Genomic DNA, 9,188 nt, shown 5'->3' with positions numbered 1-9,188 from the left:
TGGAGGATAATAATGAGGTTATTTACACCGCAGCATTAGTTTGGGATTGAACTGTTCCAAAGTCGTATTTCGGATCATTAAGTCTCAATCTAAGGCCGCAATCTAAACGGTTTCGTTGAGATCGTTTAGACTGTCGCATTAAATTCAGACTGAAATCCGATTTTGGGACAATTCATTCTCAATCCAATACGGCGGTGTAAATGGCCTCAATGTCTCATAACACAGAAAATTTTTCTTTCCAGCCAATAAGCGTGAATGCAATCATCATAGGAGTATTCGATTATGTACGGTCTGGTGGAGTGCAATATCTGGTGAAAACGGATGAAGACCGCTTCCTTCAATTTTTATTTGTTACAATAACGAATACGCTACAGTAGCGAATAAAAATTGTATAAAGTGAAAAGAGGCCTTCATCCGTTTTCACCAGGGGTGACAAGATAACTTATTTTCGACACTATCGACTGTCGATTCTGAAAACTTTAAAAGATAACTGCCCTTCCTGTAACTAATATAGATGTTTATCAACAGTCTCATTCTTTTAAGAATGTCGCAATGAATGGCCCAAAAATCCGTAAAAAGTTGGCATTCAATTAATCAAAGAGACATAGATTTATCGATACTATCGATTCGATAGTGTCGAAAAGTTATCATTCCACCCCAGATATCTTAGTAGTAGATATGACACTTTCAAGAATTCAGGATTTTTGCTTTCTGTATTTTGCTTTTTCGAGATTTTCAGGGTTTCTGAGTTTAGGATTTTGCCTTTCGGAATTTTAGTTTTCGGGATCTTGGCGTTCGGGATTTAAGCTTTACGAAATTTTGACCCAATCGGAATTTCAACCTATTTGGGATTTTTGCTCATTCGGGATTTTGGCTACTCGAGATTTCAATCCATTCGAAATTTTAATATCCACGATTTCGACAAATTCGGGATATTGAAATTCGGCGGGGCCTTGGCTTTCGGATTTTCGATCGGGGCACACTTTAAACACTGTATTTTTTTTAAATTAGATAATTAGACTTCAAAGAACGACATCAACGTGACTTCATAGAAGCTATAGGGATGCTTGTCCGACAATTGTCGACAAAAGACCAAGTAGTGTAGGCATAAAAATCAGTGTTTACAACTACCCCAATTTTTCCCAAAATGTTTTAAACATAAACCAGACAAGTACTTTATCCTTTTGTTGTTTGCATTGGTCAAACGATTTGCAGTCTTTTGTGTGTTTTTTTTTTCTAAAATAGCTTAAAAAGCGTTTTTCTCGTTTTCTCACTTTTCTCGCAGAGAAAACAATGTTTTACAAAGGTGAGATGAATAAATTTTCTATGAAAATATGTCCTCTAGGTATTTTTTCAAATTTACGGAAGCTTGTAATGAAGCGAATCAAAATATGATAATACCCAATGTCTGGTACTATTTGCCCCAGCAGTTTTGAGAATAGTCACAAAATTACCTTTTAGAAATCGGCTCGATAAACGTATTTCCTTACAAAATAGAGGAATATTACTTTTACAAAGTTGTAGAGAGGTAAATTTCCCATAAATCTGCGCTAATTAGAAATTTTTGATGCATCCGAGTAGCTTGTAAAAAAATAAAATATCCGTTTTGTTACTTTTTGCCCCAGTCTCCCCTAATGTTACACGGTATCGTATGTGAACGAAAAAAGATTCAAAAGTACTTAAACTCCTGAATTTTGGCTGTTTTCGGAAATCCAAAACGTTTTTGAGTTTTCCTACCAAACATCCGGCCTAATATAATAATGACCTTGAACTATTACACACAGAAAAATTTTGACTCTAAATTTAAGAATATATAAGATCCTGGGAACTTAAATTGGACGTGAATGCCCGAGGTGTTTAAGTTTAGAAGCTCTGTGCGAAAGAAATGGGCTAGAATCCCTACCTCTTTTAAGTTAAGAGATCGAGAACTTAAGTTCTGCATTAGCTGAAAAATGAACAATGTCTATGGATTTGCAAATTGCAACTAAAACTAAATGATCAAGGATTTAGAATTAGGGCATTGGCATTCATTGGATGGGATTTGAAATTAAATTCCTGGGTGTTTCTGTTTAAGAATTTTTCATTTTTCTGTGTATACTCCTAACGATTGTTCAAGGTAATTTGTAAAGGTGTTCTCTTCACTGACTTTGTACGCGTGAAAAATGTATCACTTAAAGTTTTAAATTGCATAAAGCATGATTTTTTGCATAAAGCAATTTATAAATTTATTTCAGTGTTATTTTGGTATAAAAATAAGTTTCCTTTAACAAGACTTGGTGGAACGAATAACTTCTGTGGCATTTAAGAAACTTCTCAAGAGTTTTATCAAATGCAATTAAATAAAATTTGTTTCGATTAATTTTTGAATTAAAAAAAAAGTCTAACCTGGTTCGAATCAGAAATTTACAAAAAAGATAGATTTAATAAAAATGTCTGAGTTGGGACAAATCGGTATAATGAACAGATAAATACGTCAAAAAACGTAAAGAGAAAGATAAAACTTTAAAGATTACTCAATATAAGGAATACGATGCTTTCCTTTAAAAGTTTATGCAACCAAAAAACTTTATAAACAAAATCACGGTTAGAAGAACTTCAGAAAGATCCGTTTCGCTTCTCTTTAATCTAACATCCGTTAAACTTTTTCAAAGCTTAAAACCTTTTAATAAGATTATCTTCAATAAATTTCCCATGCAATGTACAATATATAAACGATTTTTTGCTCCTTTAACGATACATCTAATTCTGAAAAAATCCTATGAAGTACTCTATATCCCCTTTTAGACGAAGATACTTGTTTGATTAATAATTCAGTAAGTTTTAAAGGATAAAGTTTTCAATTAGCAGACATTTGAAAGATTTTTCAAACAGGATAAAGCCAGAGGGATAAACTCCATGGAAATGTGGGATTATTTCTGTGTCTTGCAAACTCAACAGGTTGATTGAATGTCTGAAGTGCAAAAATGCTGAGCACGTGAGAATGAAATGGCACGCAGAGACAGTGGAAAATTGTTTACCTAGGGAAATGGCATTTTTAGGCCATCCTTCCTCCAGAGTTGTGCCAAAAACCTTCCAAACACATTAATCTATGAGATTATCTGGGGCTTTCTTTCGAAAGTCACTGAATGAATTTAATTTTTCCTGGCATCAAGGTAATTTTACACTCGACCTGACAACATACCATTTCATCCTTTATCATCGGGTTTCACCTTTTTTCCCGGTTGATGGTTTGATTCACCTTTCTGTGCAACCTCCTTAACTCAGTGAAAATCCCTTAATCATTAATCGTTCCCATCTCACAGAGCCTTTCTCCAGAGAAAAAAAATCGATGGAAAATGCGAGAATCCCATGAGGATCAATCAAGTGGAAATTCATGTGTGTGCAAAAGGGACCAAGCCTGAGGGAAAAAAAAGAAAATTCCTTCAGACATCAACTGTTATAGGTAAGGAGAACAAATCGAATGTCTCACATTGCGTTGCTGATAAATTTGGAAGTTGAGTTAGGAAGACCAAAGGGCCTCTATCATGTCTTCGTGGTGAAAGATAGCAAAGAAACAAGACCAAGAAAGTAATCAATTGATTTGTCAGCTTTCGTGAATATCCTTTTTGGTGATTTCAATCCCTCTAATTATACTTCCAATTCCACAGAAACATTCTCTTCCTCTGAACATGAATTCTGCTGATAACATGGGGAATGCTCGAAGTTGTTAAGAAACAAAATAGGTCAGTCCTTAAGCCAACTACTTACATTAGATGATAATGAAAAGTTAATGAAGAGAATTATTCATAACACGAAAACTCCTAGGTTCACCACAATGTAGCTCTTTGTATATCGTCTGCACTCCCTCAAGGTACTAAAAGAAAAACATCTTTCCCTGAACAATATACCCATTATACCGAATGTACAATTTCTCTCTCACAGAGCAATTGTATTTTCTTCTGCATATTGCAATAATGCAAATTTTATTCCCAATAACTCATTTCGCTGACTAAAATCAATGCAATTTGCGTTAAATTTTAATGGGAACAGCCAATCTATTTGCAATTCATTCCACAAGACATAAATCACTCTCCAATTTGTATAACTCCACTACATTTTACGAGTAGGAAAAGCACAACCCTTGTTTATTAATTTAATAAATCATGCTAAATAATTGCATAAATATGCAGCAATGAAATTTTTGAAATATTTGCCTTATTTTATTAAAATTCCATACTCAATAAAATTTGATCGTATTTAAATTAATTGATTTTGGGGAAATTACTGCGGTTTGGCAAAAAATGGAAAGCTTTCCAAAGGATTTACAAAGTCAAAAAGCTTTGAAATTCCGTCAATTTTTAAATGCCTAATACAATTTTATATCCGGAATCCCTAATATTAATTTTGTGTGAATTGTTTGGAAAGTAACACCGGCTTTTGTGATCAAGGTGATAAAAAATTATACATTTCACAAATTCGAGAATTCAGCGAAGTCTAATTCAATACGATATAGCTAATGTATTTGGTGCAAACCGGGGTAGTTTTAAACACTGATTTTTATATCTATTACTTGAACTTATGTATAATGTTCAGTTCAATTCAGTTCAGTTTATTCATTAGTTTAAACTAAGAGTTACACCAGCTTAGTCTATAGACTGTTTAGCTGGACTGTTTGCAAACAAAGAAAATTTAAAGTGAAAATTATTGAAGCGAAAATTCACGTGTAAATGTTTCTTCATTGGACAAGGCTCTCTATACTATCTATAAATTCATATACGTCTCGTTCTTCGAATTCTAAATACTAATTAAAAATGGTTTATCACTACCCCGTGTTTACTACTGCCCTAGTTTCTTTTAGATGCATTCGAAAAATATTCGAATTATTGTTTAAATATTTTCTGATTCTAAAAGAAAAAATCACACCTTTTTTCAAAAACAGCCCTTAAAAATTTTGAAACTTTAGATTAGAATTGTTATAGGCAAAGTACTAATTACTAAAATACCCATCCTCGAATTTTTAAATAATTTCTAATTACATAATTCACAGCTTTCTAGATTTTAAGATTTTTAATATCGAAAATCGAAAGAGGTTTTGATACTTCACCTCTTATCTTGATGTGGGATTTACGATGAATCATTATTATCCTCAGTTTTTCTACTAAAACTTCTACAACAGGGAAATTTTAGGATTTTCTTAAGGAGCACATTTATGTTGAGTTACTTACTACTTAGATATGACTTCATCATCCCTTTGAGGAACCAGGCTTTTTGTACTAACCTTCTCCAGTCAGGGTGACTCTCTGTTGGCTCCTTTAAGAACCTGTTGGGAAAAACCTTCTATTCCTCAATTTTCTTCAATTGGACATTCTTTCATCTAGCATTCGGTGGTGTAGTATCGGTGTAGCTTTGTAGGCCATTGAAGAGGGGCCTCGACCTCGGGGCAGACTTAGGACAATCTGTCTGAATCAAATTCAGGATCTTCTCTTGGAGCGCCTTGGAATCAAACGCGAAAATTTTCCTGAAGTGGTGGAGAATCGACGGACATGTGCTGTTAACCTATGGATATTGTAGGCCCGCAACCCTAACAGGGATAAACGGTTGAAAATGATGATGATGACTTTCTAAGGCTTCAACTACTTTTATCACACAACATGGTTTCGACAAAAATGTAACATTTGACCTTAAAAACTTCCTGAAGAAAAATATTCCAGTAGGGGAATTCTGTAACGATATGACAATGTGATATGACAAATTTTTGTACTAAAATTCGGAAGCAGGACAACATTAAAGCTAAGTGAACATCGAATAGCAACTCCAAGGAGCTTTATGAAGCTTTTAGTAACTGATGTGAATGTTATTTTCAATTAATTTTCCCGAATTAACCACTTAAAAATTTTTAAATTTGTCATATGACATTGTCATACTGTTACCGGATTCCCCTACAGGCCATAAAGTGAAAATAATACCTGAATGTTCTGTAATTTTGGAACAAAAAAAATAAAACAGAAAAATAAAACTTCGAATCCTTCGAATTCATATTTAGTAAAACCCTAACTTCTGTAAACCATTTGAAAAATAAGAATAACGTTATACTCACGTTTTCACTTATGTAGGGGCCATCCCAAGTTCTCATACTAGACAGATGAATCAGTCATCATGAAGACATTATTTTTCAACTTTCAGATCCTAAATGTAACCTCATAGCGACTAGGAATCAATTCAGGTAAGTATCGAACCAAGATTGTTTTCGCTAACTTGATATTATAAGGGCAAGGCAAAAGTATATTTTGAGGAAAACAGTAGGGGGAGGTGGGGCTACTTTTAGCTCTGGGGCTAGATTGTTATACGACTTTTTCGCCTGTTTCTAAATGAAGCTGGTCCTTACAATAATTTTATTTAGATCCACAATTAATTTGTCTATCCAAATTACATCATGTTAAAACCCAGTTGCCATTGGAAACATGCGAAAAATCGTATAACAATGTAGCCCCAGAGCTCAAAGTAGCCCCACCTCCCCCTATTAACCTAGTTTTCCTTTTCTTTGTATTCTAATTTTTAAGTTAAGTTAATTTTAAATATTTAAGACGTCCTACCCAAAACGTATCGAAAGAATATCGAATCGAATATCGAAAGAGCGAAGTAGGGAAAAGCGCTCTACTTTCGGACGACTCAAGCTTCGGACAAGTTATTTTTTCTAGGTTTTTAATGGATTTGACCCATGACTCTTTTCAGAAAAATTGTCGGATTGGACTAGTTAATAACGATATTAAAAATGAGTTGTTTCTAGCTTGATTCGTCCGAAGGTAGCGTGATTTCCTCTATTTCACAAGCTTCCTTTCGCTAACTTGCAATGAGAATCTCTCAATAGGAAATATAAATTCAGTTAAATGGATTTTTTTTCTAAATCATAAAAATCCCCAAAGGCATTTCCATAAATTTTTTACACCGCACTGATTTATCAAAAGACATCTTTTTGATTATTTTATGTTAAATACCATATCAATTTCAAAAGGTATCGCAGAGTCTTATTCCATTGACATGTACAAAATTCAATACCTATAACACCCAGTTTGGTTTTAAAAGATGTAAGGTATAAGAAGGGATCACCATAAATCTGTCTTTTGGGATAAAATATGCTGTAAAATGTTCAGGGAAGAGCCTCTGAAAAAGCGTATTGGCCGACTTTGAAGGATTCTATAGTGTAATGTTATTGGGAAATCAATGAGCTTTTTAGTACCATGTCACTCTTCTACAAAAATACCATCCAACAAGAGATTTTATTCAGATATCACAATCTTTGCATTTACCTAATTCGATATTTTTTTGTTCTAGAACACCACACTTCATTTCAGCTCTAGGAGATAAAATAAAAGAACGATAGACACTGAAGAGGGAAAATTTAGGACAAAAACTGGGATATCGATAAAACTTATCACAAGCAGTAAAACATTGCTAGATCCTCTATTTTTTTCTTGACTTCTTCTGTCTCGCCAGCAGAAAAGTCTACAATTGAGATGATGTATGAGATTAGATGAGAGCATTTTCTAAGAGGAATAAGAATAGTGGATTAAAAACAATTCTCTACAGATATTGATGGTGAATTGTGACCATTCCCCGTGCTTTTTTGTCTTGAGCTCCAGAGAGTCGACTTATGGAAAGGTACAGAGTGAAATATTGTGTTAAGGGAGGTACGTGCCAACCATGAGAGGGTCATTGGGGTTAAAATCTATAAACTAACGTTGTTATATAGAAATGGAAAGTTAACGATTTTCACCGTACTCGCACCGAGATGATGGGGAGAAAACAATGAAAGGAAAATTTTAGATGGGGTATCGTTGTTGAAGGAGATACCACTTTGCTCCTTTCCAATACACCCCAAAGGGAAAATTTACTCATGATTTCCCCCTTCACATAAATACTGCCCGGGGAGTTAATTAAAAATGCTGCGTCAATTGAAGTAGAAGAACATTCTACTGACGGAAAGATAGTAGAACCCATCTGTATGAGGACTTCAAAGGCTATACAACACTGAAATAAAAGCAATTTGATAGAGGTTTAGTTTAATTTCAATTGAGACGTGCAATCAATCAAGAAAAACAACGTTTGGAGAGAAAATTTACAAATGTCTTTGGAATGGAAAGGTCATCTTGTAAGCCCAAATGGGGCTCACCTAAATACAATACAAACTTATAGAGGGAAAATGGGGAACTGAGGTTTGCCACCCTTATTTCAACTTCCTGAGAGTGACTGTCCACGGCGACTGATGCTCACTCACTGAAGTACTGATGTTAATTGCCATAAGCAACAAGAGCACCATATAGCAACCTTCAGCACCCGCCTTGGGATGGTAGGGGTTGGGCGTGTTAAAGGAATAAGGAATTGGGATTGGTGGGTTGCAGCCGTCGACGAGGGTTGACATGTGTCGAATAGGCTGCACGCTCTACAATCTAAACAGTCTATTTAATTTAGACATTTCAATTTACAAAAAAAATCGTGGTAAGTTCAAAAAGAAGAATCTGACAATAATAGAGGTGTTACATTGAAAGACGTTAAAAAAAAAATTAAAACATGTACTAGACTACACAGCAAACAATCTAGGGGAAAATGCCCATGCTTTGCACAGTCCCAAGCTTCATAATGACTAAATTTTTCCTATGTTTTTCAATAAATGTGATTTATCACTGAAAGAAATCCGAAAAAGTCAAAATAACATAACGGAAATGTTAATTTTACCCTGCAGTAATGATCCGAAATCGGTGTAAATATTACCCTTTTTAGGTAGATTATGGGTTAAAGTTACCCTCTTTTCATGTTGATTTTACCCTCAAAAGGTGTAAAATTAACAATAAAAATGTTGATATATTTTTACACCCGAAAAGTGTTAAAGTTATGACGAAAAAAAGTTAATCGTAGCCTTTTTTTCCTCAGTGATCGTACCCATATTTCAAAAAGTGTTCTGTTTTTAAAATATATTGCGTAGTCACATTTATTCAACAACATAGGAAAAATTTAGTTATTATGAAGATTGAGACCGTGTGAAGTATGGGCAATTTCCCCTACTGCTTTTTTATCAACTTGTCATCGTCTTGGAGCTTAATCGGTAAAAGATATCAACTACCGGTCTTCGATGACCCAATAAAAAAACAATATCTTCAGACGTTTTATTTTCCTTCTGCCGCATTCAAAGGCAGACCACTTTCCCCTATACA

The sequence above is a fragment of the Phlebotomus papatasi genome, chromosome 1, assembly GCF_024763615.1.
Source record: "Phlebotomus papatasi isolate M1 chromosome 1, Ppap_2.1, whole genome shotgun sequence".
Lineage (NCBI taxonomy): Eukaryota > Metazoa > Arthropoda > Insecta > Diptera > Psychodidae > Phlebotomus > Phlebotomus papatasi.
The sequence above is the reverse complement of the archived record's forward strand: the minus strand, read 5'-3'. Positions refer to the sequence as shown.